At 40.8% G+C, this 19,402-nt stretch overlaps 1 protein-coding gene across 1 annotated transcript in view; it reads left to right on the plus strand.

Annotated features, from left to right (window-relative positions):
- Positions 1–2,484: 2,484 nt before the first annotated feature.
- CDH5 (cadherin 5) overlaps positions 2,485–19,402 on the plus strand; it is a 44,179-nt gene continuing 27,261 nt past the window's right edge. The window contains exon 1 of the mRNA XM_075189002.1: positions 2,485–2,727. The gene's annotated coding sequence lies outside the window, so the exon portion shown is untranslated. The remainder of the gene's footprint in view (positions 2,728–19,402) is intronic.

Below are 19,402 nucleotides of genomic sequence, written 5' to 3' on the forward strand. Positions count from 1 at the left end.
TTGAGGAATAAAGCAGGTAAAAACACAGGCCCAAGCAAAAATACAAAACAAAGTCCAAACTCACAAGCGGAAGTCAAGGAAGGCGGCTAGTATGAATAGTCAGAGTTCAGGCAGAGGTCAGCCAGAAAACAGAATGGTCCAAAACAACCAGAATACCAGTAGCTGGAATACCAGTAACACCAACAGTGAATCGTGTAATGAATGAAAACTGCACCAATCATGGACAGTGAAAGTGTAGCTGGGTTCACTAATGTAGGCGCATATAGCCAATAGTATGCTCCGTGAGGAGCCAAGCAACCACAGCTGGATTTGGCTGTCATATGATCGGGACTGAGCTAGCACAGGGGAAGCTGTTTGGGAGGAGTTGCAGAGGTAGGTACCAAATCAGGGGCAGAACATTGCATCACTGTGCGTCATGGCAAACTTGGGTAAGAACCCAGCCATGCCACTGTAGCCTCCCGGCGCCACTGCTCTGCTCCGAAAAGAGCAGATATGGTGCCTCTCCTGAGCATGCGCGGTCAACACCGCTGAAAGAGGAATCTACTTCTGATCTAGGGGGAAGGTGGGGAGTGGAACCCATGATTGCTGGGCCCCCTCACCACTGGGCAACATAGAGGCTGTACCCATGGTAGTCCCGCCACTGTGCCAAGGTACAGTGGCGGGAACATTTGGTTCCCCAAATGTTTTGGCCAAATGTTTCAGTTCCCTCCTTCAGTACAAAGAAATGCTGGTAACTTCATTAGCTTCTAACTAAATTGGCCTTGGAGTGTGTGTTCTCTGCCTGTTGTAGTGAAGTTAGATTGTAAGCTCTACTGGAGCAGGAACGATGATGTACCTGAATAAAGCTCTCGGACTGTACGGCCCTGCAGAATATGTTCATATGTCTGTGCTATATAAAGAAAATAATATTTTTTATTGTTTTAACTGGATTTCAGGAGCTATGACTTTGCCAATCCCATTTTTCACAAAATAAACATCTTGACTTGCTGTGACACACGTGTGACATTGTAGAGTCTATTGCTGAATACTTTATCACAGGAATATAAATTCCAAGGAGGAAGATAATGTAGTTAAAACATATATCTTTATTTAGCATAGAATACAGCCCACTGTGGCAGAACATCAAAAGCAGAAGGTGTGAGATATCTTATATAGGCACATTTTACACTGCGACATTAGTAACTAATAACATTTAGATATTCGTTCAGCTAATAATAATATATGTACACAATTCCTGTGGATGGTTGTACTTCCCTTATTTTATTACAAGCAAACAGCTAAAATTGCTAGCTGGAACTTATTTTAATTCACTTATTCTATTTCGAAGTTATTATTTTTAGCAATAACCTTACAGAATGTGGTTTACTGGAAAATTCTCCATAACAGTAAAGCTGGGTACACACTGTAGGTTTTTCACCTGATTGTCGTGCCAATCACACGATTAACGACCGTTTGACCGATATCGCAATTGAATTTTTTTGTAGTGTGTACTTAGCTTAAGTTAAAGCAGAATGTGGATATTTGAACCTATCAGAAATCCACATCAAAGGCCTCATTTGGAGTAAAGCAAATAAAAGGAACATGTTTGCACTTTGGTAAAACAATGTTACACTGCAGGAGAGAAAATTTAAAATGTGCAGAGAGATTTAGAGTTGGTAGTGGGCGTGTCCTAGCGGAACTCTAAATGGCAGCGGAAAAATAAATCTGCTCAGTATTTACGCAAAAGCTGCCAGTGTTATTATCTTACAAGAAATGACATCTCCAGGTATAATTATTAGAACAATTTATTGTAGTGATTGATCCAAGGAACTAAAGTGGTCGCCATTGTGGTCAGGAATGTACTTTCCCCACTGTGAAGATAAATTGGCAGCGGTTTTGTTTTGACTTCTTCTGGATCAACATTGCTAGAACCTATAATATTAGGTTGGACTTGATGGACTTTTTTTTAAACCTCACTATCTACCTGTCTCAAAAAGCTCACATCTAGCCATACGAGTACTGTCCCACTCCAGGCCAATTTTGCCTATATTCCATCCATTCCAGGTCACCCCTACTTGTGTCTTCCCACAGACTTTCAATAAAGCACAAGAATTACTTCCAACTCCTGGACATAAATGTATCAAGCTGACAGTTTTCCGTTGAGTCTGAAAAGTGGAGATGTTGCCTATAGCAACCAATCAGATTCTAGCTGTCATTTTGTAGAATGTACCAAATAAATGATAGCTAGAATCTGATTGGCTTTTTAAACCCACCGGAAAAACTCTCAGCTTGATACATTTAACCCCTGGACCTATTAACAACAACAAAAAAAAAGCCTTGCCGTCGTCATTTTCCAATACCCTTGGTCATCACTGTACAGTTTTTAACCGAGGACAGCAGAAAGTTCATTGCTTCTGCTTTCCTTAGAAGGTCGCAGAGCCCAGATCTCAGTAACAAATTTGAAAAGAAAAAAAAAAATCTGAAATAAGTTTATCTAGTTTCCTCCATGAATTCAGTGGCTTGAAGCCTGGCTAACGCCAAGGACAATCGCAGGAAGGAAGTTTGTTGGGTGGGAGTCCAGCTCTTTCCCAAAGTGGAATAGAGAGGAGAGACTCTGGGAAGTCGCAAACTCCTGAACTGACTTCGCTCCTAACAACATTCTCTTTGGTTCCTTGGTGATCCGGCGACTAGTGGATTATTTTTATTTATATTTACGTGGATTGGGACCTTTCTGCTCCTATTATACAGGTAAGTGGAACATTACAAGTCTCTTATTGCTGATTACTGAATGTTCTAATTGGGTTCTAATTGTAAATTGCAACTCCCAGAATTCTCTGAAAATCACCTTCTGTACATAGAGTACACCAATGCTACAACGCTGCTTGTGACTTAACATTGTGAATCTAGGAAAAATGTTTAGTATTTTGACGCCTTCTTAATATCTATATGGTGTCATATGTTTGGAATAACCTTTAAAGGTTAAACTGAAGGTGTGATATTCTGTTAGGAACAACTAAATCAGTCATTGTCAACCTGTGGTGCTCCAGCTGTTGTGGGACTACAAGTCCCAGTGTAACCCATTAGCTGGAGACAAAGGATCCTAATTGACTATGACAATCCACCAATGGGGTCTGGAGTAGCCAACCTGCGGAACTACATGTCCCAGCATGTCTTCCCTGTAAGAGGACAAAGTCCTAGCTGCTGATGAAGGGGACGGGTTTTGTGGCAGGATTAGGTACATTTGTGGCAACACTTTATATCCCAGCATGCACTTCCTGGTCAATTGGGGATTTTGTTGTTTAAAATTCTTATCTCTAGCTTAGTAGAAATCAGTGTTGTGGGCAATCTAAACATCTGCTGAAAATCCTACATACATATTTCGTCTTCCTTCCTTCTCTTTACTTGATGTAGAGTTCCCATATTTGAGTTTTGGCAGTAGCTCTACAGAGGTGTTGTCATACAAAACACGTAATAAACCGAGAACATATATAGTTGCTTTGAATATCAGAATGAAGCCGGGTTGCGCTGCTAAAACGCTTCTATTCTGCACTATACCGTATATGGATATAATAAAGGACCACCCTCTTAGAGGTGAAGAACAAAGAAAATGAAAGACTATATACACACTCTAAACAAATTCAGGGACTGGGCTCCCTCTTAGGTTGCAAGAGCAGCTCTATTTAATAGGGGTCCCTCCCTTCAAACGTAATAACATAACTAAAAATAGGCGCTCATTGACTATGACAGTATTTTTGTGTTCAGTATAGTGCCTTAGAGTAAAATAATGAGATTGGATATCTCTAGTGATCACCAATGTTATAAAGGCTACAGTTGGATGGTGATAATAACCTACCCAAATGCACCACTGTTATTATATTAAAATTATTTTTTTATTTTAGGTAATAAATACAACAAATACAGTGATTCCACAATAAACCCTAAAAGGGAAATTAAAATTACCTTTATTATTATTATTATTATTGTTATATCCATAATTTTAAGTAATTAGAATTAAGATACGAGTAGTTTGATGAACTCTTTGGAACCTAGAGGCCCATGATTGGTTACCCCAGGATAATAGACATACTTGAAAGCCAATCTGACTTGAGCTTGCACTAATAATGCCACCTAAGGGAAACTCTGTACATATCATCCTCTTGAGAAAGTCTGAACTACAGGTGAACGCGTTGAGGCACGCCCACCTGTACAGGAAATACGGCAGAGCCCGTGCGCTCCACTGTGGAACGCATAGCGGCAGATTTTCTTCAACACATCCCGCAGCAGCTTAAAAGTACTGGGTACCCAACGATACTTATTATATGGACCACAAACAGCAGATATTTCCAATATATTTATAAGTAAACTGGCAACTGATTCCCTATTTTGGACACCAAAACCATGGGACTGCATTGGAACTCACCATATCATCTATTTCAGTGTGGCATGGTACATATTGATACAATCTTACATCGACTTTAGGATAATGGTCAAAATTATGGGACCAATCAGCAAGCACCGAACGAACATTTTATTGTCATAAAACGGACAATATATCGAACGTAATCAGCTGTTGAAATCTGGATGTGTTTTGTTACATTAGGCATCTTGTTTTGTAGTACATCGAATGTACTTTTTTTTTTAGTGATTTGTAGGCACTTATTACTGAAAGCTTTATGTGTTGATTTTAGGAGCCTTAGGAAGTATGTTTTAATTTTAATTTCCATTTTAGGGTTTAATGTAGAATCATTGTATTTGTTTTATTACCTAAAATAAACAGAAATAATTTTAATAAATAACAGAGGAGATTTGGTGCCTTTATAACATTGGTGATCACTAGAGATATCCAGTCTCATTATTTTACTCTAAGGCACTATACTGAACACAAAAATACTGTCACAGTCAATGAGCGCCTCTTTTTATTTCTGTTATTATATACACACTCGGCCCCAGTGGGATTTTGCGCCTCACTGATAGCTGTACAACATGATGTGATATCTACTAATAAAATAATGACAAATGTAGGAAAATAATAAGATTCAATGTTGGCTTCAACAAATGGAAAACTTTCAATAAAAAAAAAAGAAAAAGCTAATTGTCAGAATTGTGGAATATGTTGGTGCCGTGTCATACTGGGATGCGAACGGCCCACTGGTTGAGTTCTAGAATTACTAGGACTCAACATAAGATTAAAAATAATAAGTTTTATGTTGCACACATAAGTTATACCATACTTGCCAACTCTCCCGGAAAGTCTGGGAGACTCCCGAAATTCGGGTCGGTCTCCAGGACTCCCACGAGAGCTGGCATTTCTCCCGCATCCCGCAAATTCCCTTGTTAAAATGACGCGATTCACAGAGAATCACTTCATTTTGGACCAGCAACAAAATTACATTTTACTTGTGGGGGTGGGGCCAAAATGACACGATTCTATGCGCCCTGCCCCCTCCCACCCATTAGTCATGCCCCTCTCCTGGACGTCGCCTACTGAAAGTAGGCAAGTATGAGTTATACATACCCACACACTCAGTAATCTACAATGAGGGCAATATGGTATTGGTTTATGATGTAATACCTGAGGTCAGCAATGTTATTTTGCCACATTAAGCCTTTATGAAATATGCTATAGAGAGCCACTTAGTATTGGAGCAAATCTGAAGATTCAACGAGAACTTAAAAGGGTTGTCCAACCGATCGTATAGCAAATAAGGAAGGGGGTACCCAGGATCCCAATCTGTTACCAAGAGCCATGTCACCCTGAACACCTTGCTCACACTAATAACTTCATTACTTTCAGCCCCCTTCAATAGGCCCCATCTAATTACTATACGAGAGGTTTTGTTAAGGAGGGATTGTCAAAAAAATGGTCCTTTAGAGGTCAGTCGGAACCTGTATTGATGATTTACAAATAAAGGGCCTGATTCATTAAGGATCTTAACTTGAGAAACTTCTTATTTCAGCCTCCTGGACAAAACCATGTTACAATGCAAGGGGTGCAAATTAGTCAGTATTTAACTTATGTGCAAAACAAAATCCTAATTTGCACCCCTTGCATTGTAACATGGTTTTGTCCAGGAGGCTGAAATAAGAAGTTTCTCAAGTTAAGATCCTTAATGAATCAGGGCCAAAGCATACTAATCAGATGTCTCATTCTGTTAAAAAATAGTGAGAAAGTTGTGAATACAACCGGCCCTTTAATTTCCATGCAAATAAACACCGATTAAACTACCAGGCTATTTAATAACAAACCACAACTAGCACAGATATGCTGGAAAATCCATCAGCCAATCAGAATGCAGGTTCTCTTAGTTTAGTTCAGGTTCCGACAACCTGTGTCACTTCAGCTGCCGTAGAACTGACTACAAGCCCAAGTATGCCCTGCCAGCCTTGCAGAGCATCCTGGAATTTGTAGTTCCTCGTCCACCTGAGAAGTTGCCGTCCTCTGGCCTAGCCAGTTAAATTAATAAAAGCTATTACATTTGATTGGTTGTTATCTGTTAGGAGTTGGGGTGCTTGTTCCATGTTATTAAATACACATTGGTATTTTCTTCTGCTACTTTGCTAGTAATTAGAGTACTGAGAGGTTCTCAAAAGTATAAGAGAATCAATAAGATTGCTGGAATTGTTAAAAGATCAGAACAGTCCGCAGAGGTGCGATGTTCCAGTGATACGAGTGCCGGTTTTGTCTCACCAGTCTGCACCGTTTTTCTATACTTGCATTTATTGGAATGAATAGAGGTGAAACCAACAAAATCAGCTCATTCTGCTTTGTGTTGTATCTGGAGTAGGACTAGGAACACAATGCCAATTATATACAAAATCATAGCCAAGGCCTGAAACACATCCTGCTTTTGTTTGAAAAGAATAGGAAACAGGATACTTAATACAACAGACCTTCCACAGACTGGGTCAACAGGCTTCATTTCTATATAAAAAAAAAGAAAAATCACAGTTATCCGGTTTGTGAAAAGAGATGATTTGTGCATTTATTTTACATGTGCTTTTAGCTGCTGTCATAGTTATTTATGTATAATGTGCTTTGTAATTATTTTTTCCAAGCTAGTTTTCAATAAGGTTTTACAGATTTCAGATCGTTTTTACCAGTGGGGTAGAAATAAGTGATTGTACCATCATTAAAGGATAATTTCACTCAATACTGAGAGTTCAGTTTTGGATGGAATATTCCACGTACAACCCGGTCCCAAAAGGTTACTCATCTGGGGCCTCATGTTGGATGCAATATTCGTCTAAGACGCAGATGGAAATTAAATTCCAAATAACACACCTCTTACACGGGTGTGACGGACCAGACGCATCTAAGCTAATTGTCATCACTATCAGTTTGCAACTTACACCAGTAGACGAGAACCCGCTAGTGTCCAGTCTCCGGACTGGCTGCTTCCCGCTAGTGGACAACACGCTGCATGACGACAGGAATGATTACCCGACGCATTCTTCCGCCTCTCATCCCCCACTGCCAATCCAGTTGTTTCTCAGACGGGCAGCAACTTCACACTGCCATCGGGAGTGTGACAGAACAGCAGAAGGGGGTGTACAATATTGGGGGACCTAGAAAACAAATCTTTCAGGACTGGGTGTTAGGATATTATACATAAAACTGATTTTTACATTCTTGGGAATTAGCATTTAATTATTCGCTGGTGCACAAAATGCAGCCCACGTGGGGCCCCCAAGGTCTTTTCTTGCAGCACGTGAGAAGCAGTACGGACACAGGGACACCCGGGATACCAGTGTAATATCTGTCCTGACGTCACACTTCACCCATGTATCTGTCCCGCATTGCACCAGGCTGATTGTGATTGGGAGGGGTGGGGCTCCCAGTGCCCCTACTTCCGCAGCTACAGTGAGATCAGGCAGAGGTCAGTGAGGTCACTTTGGGTCATCTCTCCGAACTCTCCCGATTCTAGCAGCACAGCCCTGATTATTGGGCCTCAAAAGGGGTGGAGCTTCACCAAAAGGTGTCAGTTTTGGGGCGGATCTGGATGGGATCTGGGAGGATTGTAGTGGCTTATTTTATTGTTGCAGGGGTAGAGAGAATATGCTGCTATTAGGGGAATAATGTGCTGCTATGAGGTGGGAGAAGGGAAATGCATTGCTACAACTGGCTAACTGTCTCGTGAAGGGCAGCCAATCACCAACAGCCCTCATAGAGGCACAATGGTCTGCACTAACCAGTCACAGGTTGGTCAGTTAATACTAGCATTAGCCTGGCTAACATTGCATGCAGCTAGTTGAGTTTTTTTATTTGTTTGTTTGTTTTGGGGGGGGGGAATAGAAGCACGCTGCTGTTCTAAAAGTATTATTTAAACAGTGATACTGTTTTATTGCAGGGGGTAATTTTATATTACTTGGAGTCCACCTGCAAATGTACTTCTCTGCCGAACATTAGAAATACAGGATGATAGCTGATCTAGCCTTTGGCCGAGAATCCCAATCCTAGGTACACTCCAAACAATGTACTAGGCAACGTTGCACACACAAAGGTTACGTATGTAATAAAAGTAGTTCTGATGTCCCCTCATTTGATTTAGTTACGACATAAATAAGACTAAACCAAGCAGTGTTTTAGGAGAGAAATAGAAAAGATTATTTATTTGAAATGGTTGATACTAAAGCAGTAGGAGGGGACTTTGACGTGACACTTTTGCACAGTGCACCTCCTAAGGATTTCCCCCGCTCTGCCAGATGAGTTGCAGCTTGGTGTGCGCTGACCAAGCCGCAATGGTGCAAAACCAAGGTACTTTGTGGTGTGCCTTGGATGCACTTTGTAAATGAGAGCCTCTGTAGGTTGCTTACTAGCATAGGTTATAAATAAATGGTGATGATGATGATGATGATAGGTTGGTGTAAGAATACTTTAGTGCAGTAACCCATAGCAACCAATTCCCAAACTGGCCACACATGCGGTAATCTGGCCGCTCAACCCAAGAGCCAAACAACTGAATGACTGCCCAATCTGGCCTCACTCCTGGTCCGACCTTGGCCTACAGCAGTGATCTACCCACCACTTTTACAAACATGTCCAATAATGATCTTATCAAGCATCGCAGTCACTTTGGAGCTAATCATTTGTCAATAACTGGCTAAGTGCTAGACACCACCTGCGGCACCGCAGTGTGTGTGTGGCCAACATTATTTGCGCTCGGTTAATAAAAGTGTATTGATGATGCACTTCTATGTCACTTTCAGTAAATAATGCAATTTGTTTTGGAACAGGGAAAGTTCCCTGAGTTAATGGAACAGGGTAAAAGTTAAAATCTGAAGAACCCCCCCCCCCCCCCTCTTCCCCCTCCATCTCACCTCCTTTCCTTGTCTGCAAAAAGCTTGGATGACGTCTTAGACAATGAACAGCAGCTCAATTATCAACTTGTTACATTCTGTATAAGAAAATAATTGACATCTATAGGTGTTTTTAAACAAGTTCTCACTTTGTGTATCATGGATTTCAGTTAATTTCTGAATCTGTAAACACTATTTGCACGGTTTCTGATTATGAACCTAATTCTTCTGTCTGTCCCTGTGACGGGTGTAATATCTCATATTTATCACTGAGGAGATAATAATTAGTAGTTTGCCATTATCAGCACAATAAGCAAATGGATGATTTTGGTGGCAAATTTGTAACAATCTTTTCCTAATATTGTATAACAGTGTCAAGTAGTAATTTACATCTGTCTAGCAATAATTGAAATGTTTTTATGCAATGCACATTGGATATTTAGTGGGAATATTCTCTTACAGCCATCTGGAATTCATCATCAGCAAACCGCAACTAATCTACTATATACTTTAATTTTAAGAAAAAGTTTGTAACTTAAATATTAAATGGCTCTTTGTCCTATCCCATGTGCAAAATATGAGGGCCCAAAACAATAGAAATACACACAGTCGTTTATCTGCTGTGTAAATGCAAATTATATATATATATATATATATATATATATATATATATATATATATATATATATATATATATATATATATATATATATATATACATATATACACACACATTATGGCGGCTGAGAGACCACTTCTGATTGGCTAAGTATTAAGTAGGCGGGTTTGCCGGACTTTAACTCATTAGCGTCGGGATTGGGGTCTTTTCTTCTACCAACCAATTCAAGAAAAGAATATGAAGTATTATTTCCACTATACTACACAAAAAATGGCCATATATTATTTATTAATTTAATAAAGATGACATATATAATGTATTACTCAACTAAATGGGGCATATATTATTAATAGACTAAAGGGACATTTATTATTATTATACTAAAGGGGGCATTCATTATTTAGTTAATTATAAAGGGGGCACAGTATGTTTAGATAATCATAGCAGGGTACAATTTAAGGGAGCAATTTTTTATTTTTTGCCCTGTTACCCACTGACCAGGGGTGCCAGAAGGACATCCTTAGGTCTGGGGGTCCTAATGTTTGTTCGGGCCCCCTCTAAAGGACCAACCCGGTTAGGACAGGAAGGTAGTGTTCTCTTTTTAAAATTAACATTTTTTTTAACATGCGCTACGGAATATGTTGGCGCTATATAAATAAATGATGATGGTGATGATGATGATGATGATTCAAACTGTAGGTGGTCTGAGCTGCCTCATATGAACAACCTCTTTTTTGTTAGGCCTCTTTCCGGCGGATTTGTGTCAGGGTGTACAAACGCCAATTCAAAAATCTTGTCCTTCATATTGTTTTGTTGTGCAAAAATTGGGACGACGATTTTGAACGTGGCGTTTTGCCGTCAGATTGCACTGCCATACAGCTGAGATTTTCAAAATTGCCCAAATAAAAAGGTTGAAAGGTGAAAAACCACAGTTTATAAAAATAAATGCCCCCCTTGTTGTTGTTGGGCAATGGTTCCCCCTTGTAACGATACACCCTTACTTTCGTTTTCTGACCGGGAAAAAAAAAATGACACTTCTGACCTCTGAACTGGGCGGGGCTTTTCAGCTGACCCGTCATGAAATATATCTCTCTTATAGAGGTGCAGTATGGCTCCTTAATGCTGGACCCACATAGACCGGTTCTGCCACTTGGCTTGAGCTTTGAGTGACAAGATTCTTGCATTTAATTAGCCTGTGTAATTTCCATATATTGGTAATTAAAGGAATGAGCTGATATTCCTGCATGTTATTCCGTCATATAAATTATAAGAAATCCATTTAAAAATAAAATTGCAAAAAAAGATTTAATCACAATCTCACCTCTATGAAAATATTTAAAATATTAGAGTAATTCCCATATAATTAGTATATTAGTACAATTCTGTCTTATTGTACTGATTAGAGATCATACAAAGTGCTACACGTTTGTACGGTGCACATATTCCGGTATCAGCCGTTCTCTAAACGTAGTGATATAAAGTGTTATAGAACGGTTCTCACGTCATCTCTACAAATATCTCCCCACATAGGCTCTCTCTTCCGGACCTCCGTTATTGTCCTTCGTATCACATGCCCATAACTTTCCTTGACTCATATCCCGTTGCTGGAATTTCTATGATGTCAGGTATGAAATACTTGGAAGTTACTTTAAGAAAACTCTCCAACATCTCCGGATATCCACCGCCTCCTTTCTTTAATATAATGTCTTACTCCTATCAATACCCTGCACTTTCCTCTTTCTCTGGTTCAGTCTGGCTACTGACATGAGTCACCAAATTGGACAATTGCCCATTCAGTGAAACTAGTTCTTCATCCACTGCACGCCCAACCTTCAAGGCCCATATCTGCAGATTTTGTCCACAAAATCACTCTGCGCAAGCCCAATACCAAGAAATACGTCCCCGAACGCAGTCCTGTCCACTGCGTCTTCGTACGCAAAGGACACTTACTACAGCCTACGATTTCCGTGAGGGAACTGGGCTAGGAAGGGACGTTTTGCCATAGTGAATTTACGGTAGAGGCGTGTCAAACTTATGCGCACGCAGCCAAGTCCGAATCAAGTTTTGAGCATCTGAAAGTTACTTGTTTCTCTGCCGTATCTCTTGCTCCAGCTACAGGGCTAGTCTAAGTCCTGATCAATAGTAATGACAGTCTTTAATGCATAATATAACATGTGTTTGCAGTCACGGGCAACTGTAAAAATTTAGTTAATGTCTACTGAGCATAAATACAATCTAATAAATGTATTTCATGGCAAAAAAAACAACACTTTTTTTTTATATAATAGTAAACGAAAGTTGCGCTCAGAATCTATTGCTTGATGAATCAGACCCAGGGCGTGTAATACAGGTTCATTGGGCTTAATTATTAACATGATTTAAAGAGCAGTGATGTATTATATCTCATACTAAGCTATCAGATATCAGCTTTTAGCAACTAGTTTCGTAAAAACCATTAAAGCCTATATCTGATTAGTTGATTTATCTTATCGCACTGTCCACATGTTCAATAACGACATCTTTTGAATATTACAATATCACTAATATAAACTTGGCTCCAATGGAATGTGGTAGATTTAAACAACAACCTCAGAACCTTTATGAATCTCACATTCTACACAGACAATAAAAGGCTGTGTATAGAATTCAGCTAAACACACAACAAAGGAGCAGGATGTAATGGAAGGCTGGGACTGATTCGGGGGATCCTGTTTTTCAACATAGGAAAATGAAAACAGGATGCAGCCCGTGAGTGTCATTATGCTGTGACATTGCCCTTCTACTAGCACCTGATGAGGGAGAGATGAACGGGCAGCAACAGCCTAATAGATATCCCCACCCAGAGACATTGAAGTTTTTCTTGACTGGTGAATGCACAATGTTGATGCTTCTAACTTTAGCAAGACCTTATTAAAATATGACTTTTGCAAATTGACCTGTTATACTCATTGGTAGTAATGGATATCTATACCCCCTCGCTCTGTATAAAATCTTTATCATTTACATGGGAGATTATTATTATGATTATTATTTTATTTATTTATTTACCGCCAATCAAATTACACAGCACTGTACAGAAAACATGTAATGATTCACGTTACTCCCTTCACACCAGTTGTTGCGCCATTGGAGCTTACAGTCTAAATACACACGCACACACACGTACACACACGTACACACACACAGGATGCTTTCAAAGAGTTATGTTGTAACCAACAGCTAACACAATGTACTGGAACTGAGAAATGCTGAGCAGGGCAACACTGCAAAGAATTTTGGAGCCTGAAATGTTATTTACAAGTAAAAAAAACAAAAACTGTTTTAGGAACGGAATAGTTCTAACTCAACCCACCAGAGACAGACACTGTGAATGGAAATAGCGAAGGGTACATCAGGACATTATATTACATTTTGTGATAGTCGTCCTTTAAGTGCTTCTGATCTTATGGAATGTTTGGACCAATGATAAACCCTGGCTAGTATTAAAGGGTTTGTATGCCTTAGTGCAGACCCTGCAATCCTTTGGTGTGGGTCTCTAACTGTCTGGACAACATCCGTGACTGGAAAGCATGGCCTTCCACGTCCAGCCTGGTGCGTTGTTACCATACATTGTGCAAATGAGTAGAAACATCGGGACATATTCAATTAGCTTTCCCGTTTGCGGTAACGCGCAATACTGTGAAAAGTGCACAGTACTGACAATAATGCGGTACTTCAACAACGCAGATTTTCCTTTGTAACCCTATGGGGTGCGCACGAAAAATCCACGTTATTGCGGTACCGTGGATTGCCTTCACGGCCCGTTCCGGTACGTTACCGCGGACTGAAAACCTAATTGAATACCCCCCCATTGTGTGTGATTATATCCTGACTACTAAAATGCCCCAGAGATGCCAGAAGTGGTCTGCCCCACCAAATCTATGTAATTGTTATGTGTCAGTAACTAAAGGGACGGGTTGACAACTCTGGCTGTTTGTCTCTCCATCAATATTTTTTAAAAAAAGAAACAATTTATAAATCAAGTAAATATATATTTGTATAATGGCAGTATAATCCCATCTTATTGTACTGATTACAGAGGGTGTAGTCATACTTAGTCATCGCTAGATGTTTGCATGACGCACGGCCTTACTGTAAAAGTGACATAGTGCTCTAGACCGGTTCTCACGTCATCTCTACAAATATCTCCCCACACAGGCTCTCTCCTTCCAGACCAAGTTCTCTCCTCTTGTCCCTCTTATCTCATGCCCATAACTTTCCTTGACTCATATCCCGCAGCTGGAAATTCTGTGATGTCAGATTTGAAATCCTTGAAAATTTACTTTAAGAAAACTTTCCAGGACCCCCTACAACATCTCCAACAATCTACCTCCCCTGATTTGTAATAAACCGTCTCCCTCCTGCTGATCCACTGAACTTTCCTCTTTCATCTACTGTACTGTGTTGGAAAGAAATCGGACAATTAAAACATGTGTAACCAGAGAAGACCTGAGACCTGCATTTTGGTCGCATCCCGATGCATTACATTTATCCTAATCGCAGCTCTGATGACATGGTCTTTGTACGGCAGGTTTGCTGCAGAATTTGCATATGGACATTAAACAGTATCTTTTGTTATCATCTATAATTGTGACCATAGGACGGAGTTATAATAGTTGATTTTATGAACGCATTTAATAACATTGTACACTGACCAGTGCCGTAACTAGACATTTTAGTGCCCTGGGCGAGACAGGGCACCGGCGCCCCCATCTAAGTGGGCGTGACATTTACCGAGTGGGTGTGGCCAGCCTAATGTGGGGGTGTGGTTAGCACTTTACTGAAAAAATTCTGTTACACATATTTGCAAATGCATGAAAACTAAATGCTTGTATATATATTTATATCTATATAGATATATGGCACTGGTTCTATATTAAAGTACAAACCAAATTATTGATATTAGAAGACAGCCGGAAAATCAAAGGGACATTGTCTCATGAGAGATCTTAATCATAAAGGCACTGACAGAAGCAAAAACAGGATATTTTATAGGGGAGAATACATGATTTTTATAGAGGTGGAAATCAACTTTCCCTTTCACCAAAACAATCTGAATCATATTGGATGTATATAATCTGCTAAATTCTACATTTACTATCAGTAGCAAGCATTAGAGATAAATTCTCTATAAGAAAGTCAGTGCAACTTCATATTATTCTCACTAAATCCTGTCTGGAGGGGAGATCCCAGGCACATACAGCCCCCTCCACTACCCTCCGTTTCCTATCACTGATCTGTAACAAAGATCTACAAAAGTCACAACCTTACCGTGCAGGATATACAGGGGACACTTTGGTAAGTTGTGTATCTGGGAATTGTCAGTAAGTTGTGTATCCGGGAGGTTACAATTCATTCAGGGCATCAGAAGCAGTGGAACGCATGTGCGTTCCACCGAAAACAGGAAGTTCGGCATTTGGAACGCAAATGCGTTCCAAATGCCGAACTTCCTGCTTTCGGTGGAACGCACATGCGTTCCACTGAACTGCTTCTGATGCCCTGAATGAATTGTTGCTTGGATTAGAGCGTGGTTTCTTCTGGGCACATAGGCAGGTAACGGGCGGCTGCGCCACCCTTGGGCTCGCGCCCTGGGCGGTCGCACCGCCCGCACCGCCGTCGTTACGGCTCTGACACTGACTAAGCCAAACAATATTTCCTTAAAATGTATTTACTTAACAGATTGTCCATTACCACAACATACATCTCCTCTCCTGTCTCAAAATATCTCCCAACTCTGCAACTCCGTTCTGCACAAGATCTGCGTCTCTCATCCACCCTCATCACATCCTCCCATTCCCGGTTACAGGACTTTTTTTCGGGCTGCACCCACTCTATGGAATTCTCTCCCTCGCACAATTAGACTCTCCTCTGGTCTACAAACATTCTCTGAAAACCCACCTCTTCAGACAAGCTTATAATATTCCTCAACCACCCTTTTAACCTCACTACATTACCCTATTACCAACCGTTACACAATTTCACACAAGACAACTACCCCCTGACCAACATTGTTGTGTGACAGGATCATTTAGCTTATGAATCACTTTTACCTTTGCAGTCTGGCTGGGCCGAAAGGCAAAATGTAGATTTAACCTCATGTATCAAATTCCCATTTTCCCATAGATTATAAGCTTGCGAGCAGGGCCTTCTCACCTGCTTGTCTGTTTTACCCAGTTTGTTTATTAGTTTACTGTGTTTGTCCCTAATTGTAAAGCGTTACGGAATATGTTGGTGCTATATAAATAAATGATGATGATGGAGGTAATAGTGAACGTTACAATAGCACTGCCATTTAAATGTTTGCTTTATGAGGGAGGTGGACGAAACCCAGATAGGGGGTGTTTAGATATGACATATAAACAGATATATTATGAGCTTTCAGTAAATTTAGCTAGCCCTGTGGGTCTTGCAGGATGAAGGAGCCGTTACCAGTGCACCTCTTTCGGCTCCCCCTAGTGGCTGGGTATTGTACTGCAACATTAAACTGTCAAACCATTCACATTGTTCGCTCATCTACACACAGTGGAGGTAACTATTTTGAGGACTCAACTAATATTCAGTCCATCAGTTTATTAGGAATTGGTGAAATCACTGCAGCATAATGCGTTCAATAGAATGTTAGTTCAGCCAAACATCTCCCTTCACTAAGTGTTGGTATGGTACAGTGTAAACCAAATCTGAACAATTAATGCCCCTCCGCTGTTGTGGAAATACAGGTCTAGCGTGCCCCCCAGCCACATTGCCAAACAGATGGCAGGCAAAAAAAATGCACGCAACGCTGACCGCGCCTAAGGGGGCAGAGGGTCAAGGGCATCATTCTAGTCACTTTTATGTTTGTATTTTGTATATTAATTCTGAATTGTTTACACACTACCAACAATTAAATCATTTTACTAAGGACTTGGTTTGAAGCAATTAACTCCATTAAATTTCTTTTTATACCAATGAGACGGATCATGCCGGCAAGACGTTGGGCCTGAGTCATTAATGAAAGTAAGGCAAGAAAAAGGAGTAAATGTTCTCAGGGTCAAACCATGTTACAATACAAGGGGTGAAAATTAATTTATTATTTTGCACAAAAGTTAAATACTGGCTGATTTTTTATCTAGCACACAAATACTTGATAGATTTATTTTTACACTGGAATTTAAAGTTGATCTAGGACATGCCCTATCCCAACTATAAATCTGTCCCCACATTTTAAATTTACCTCCCCCTCAAATGCAACATGGTTTTGTCCAGATTCAAAGTTACTCCTTTTTTATGCTTTGCTCTCCTTAATGACTCAGGCCCGGTGACAATGGTGGAGGGTATGGGCGACACAATAAAATAATCTAGGGGGTGACAAAAATTGGAAATGCAGGCTTGAGCAAAGGCTACACTTTCCAAGATACAAAACCAACACACATTACATATGATATATGTCAGGTCTGGCCAACCTGTGGCTCTCCAGGTGTTTGTGAAACTACAAGCATGCCCCTGCCAGCTATTGGCTGACTATCTACTGGCAAAGCATGCTGGTGCTTGTAGTTTCCCAACAGCTGGAGAGCCACAGGTTGGCCAGGCCTGCTGTATGTCATACCTTCCAACTGCACAGATTTTGGTGGGACATCCCGATTTCTAGGGCAGCTAAAAAAGGGTGGGGCTTAACAGGAAAGTAGGTGGAGCTTTGTATAAATATACCCATTTGTGGACAAAGTTTGGTCAGAACAGGGGTGGGGCTTATTTTTTCCCGCTTTGGGAATTCTGAATGTGGGGAGATAGGTGTATGTGAAGAGCTTACCTCACAGCCAGGGGCGCTCTCACGGGGGGGGGGGGGGGGGTTCTGGTTCTCCAGAAACCCCTCCCCTCCGCGAACGAACGGTACTGTACAGCAGCTGCGGCGCTGTCAAAGAAGCGTCCGGGGCGATGCTGCGTTGTACTACAATACAGCACTGCCACGGACGCTTCTTTGACAGCGCCACGGCTGCTGTACAATTCAGAATCGCGCAAATGGAGCTACTGCGCATGCGCGGCCGCATGCGTAGCAGCTCACTCTATATATTTTTTTTGGGGGGGGGGGCTTAAAAATCTTGCGTTTGCCCCCGACACCACATACCACCCATACATACACACACACACTCAGCTTCTTACCCTATGGGGAGGCATCCTCTGCAGCTCAGACTGGGAGTGTGACGCTCAGATCTGACATCATAACCAAGCGCCACACTCCCAGTGTAACACTGACGTCAGCCTAGGTTTGCCTAATGGTAACACCCGGCCTGGTCACTATAAAGCACAATAGCCTGCACAGTCCACAAGCAGTGAAACCCTCTCTGCATATACTGTACACCTTTGTTCCCGAATGCCGAGACGCTCCTGCAGGCTGGTAGCTGCATAAAGGGCCGAGCAGCTGCTGCCGTACATGGTCTGCATGCAGAAGGAGACGGGATATAATTTGAACTGACCTCATTATACAGCAGCACTCTAATAGCTGTGTGTGCGTATCTGTCTCCTGAGACAGATGGCTTCATGAGATCCCATAAAATGAGTTCTTTAACTTACAAGCCATGCTGAGTCCCTGGTATAAAATGCAGATAGGTGCGTGCTTTTATCCCAAACTGCACCCACTAATTGATTCACGGGCTCGGAGAGATTAGTCTTTTGTGCTTATTCAGATGATTTAGGATAGCTGTCAAGTTTATTTCCAATGCACTTATGCAAATAATAATAATCATAATAATGATGTAGCCGTGCAATCACTTATAACAGCTGTCCCATTTGAAAATAGCTTTGCTGTTACATTAAGTATTTGTTTTCCCTATGATAAGATTATGTGTGCTTTTAGTTTCCTTTCCTGTGTGCAAAACAACCATTTATCTTTGTTGAACAGCTGTTGCCTAGCAACCCACTATAGTAAGTAGAACTTTAGGACTAAGCGGGCCTATTGATCAATATGTGGCGATAGAAAAATCACTTATCGCCATAATTTATTGATAAAATCGAGCGATGCTCAGCTAACTCAGCGACACAAGGTAAGAAGCAGGGAGAGAGGCAGTGACCTATTGATGTACTGTCATTTAAAATGGCGACCGTCAAATTATCGCTTTTAAAGTGGCAATGCCGGGTCTCATCTAAGCTAAGTGTTAGGTTTATGGTTAGGGATCGGGTTGGGTTTAGGGATCGGGTTAGGGATCGGGTTAGGGTTAGGGGTTGGGGGCCTGATTCATTAAGGATCTTAACTTGAGAAACTTCTTATTTCAGTCTCCTGGACAAAACCATGTTACAATGCAAGGGGTGCAAATTAGTATTCTGTTTTGCACATAAGTTAAATACTGACTGTTTCTTCATGTAGCACACAAATATCAACTTTAAATGTCAGTGTACAAATAAGCTATCAAGTATTTGTGTGCTACATGAAGAAACAGTCAGTATTTAACTTATGTGCAAAACAAAATACTAATTTGCACCCCTTGCATTGTACCATGG

Source organism: Mixophyes fleayi, chromosome 10, assembly GCF_038048845.1.
Source record: "Mixophyes fleayi isolate aMixFle1 chromosome 10, aMixFle1.hap1, whole genome shotgun sequence".
NCBI classification, from domain to species: domain Eukaryota; kingdom Metazoa; phylum Chordata; class Amphibia; order Anura; family Limnodynastidae; genus Mixophyes; species Mixophyes fleayi.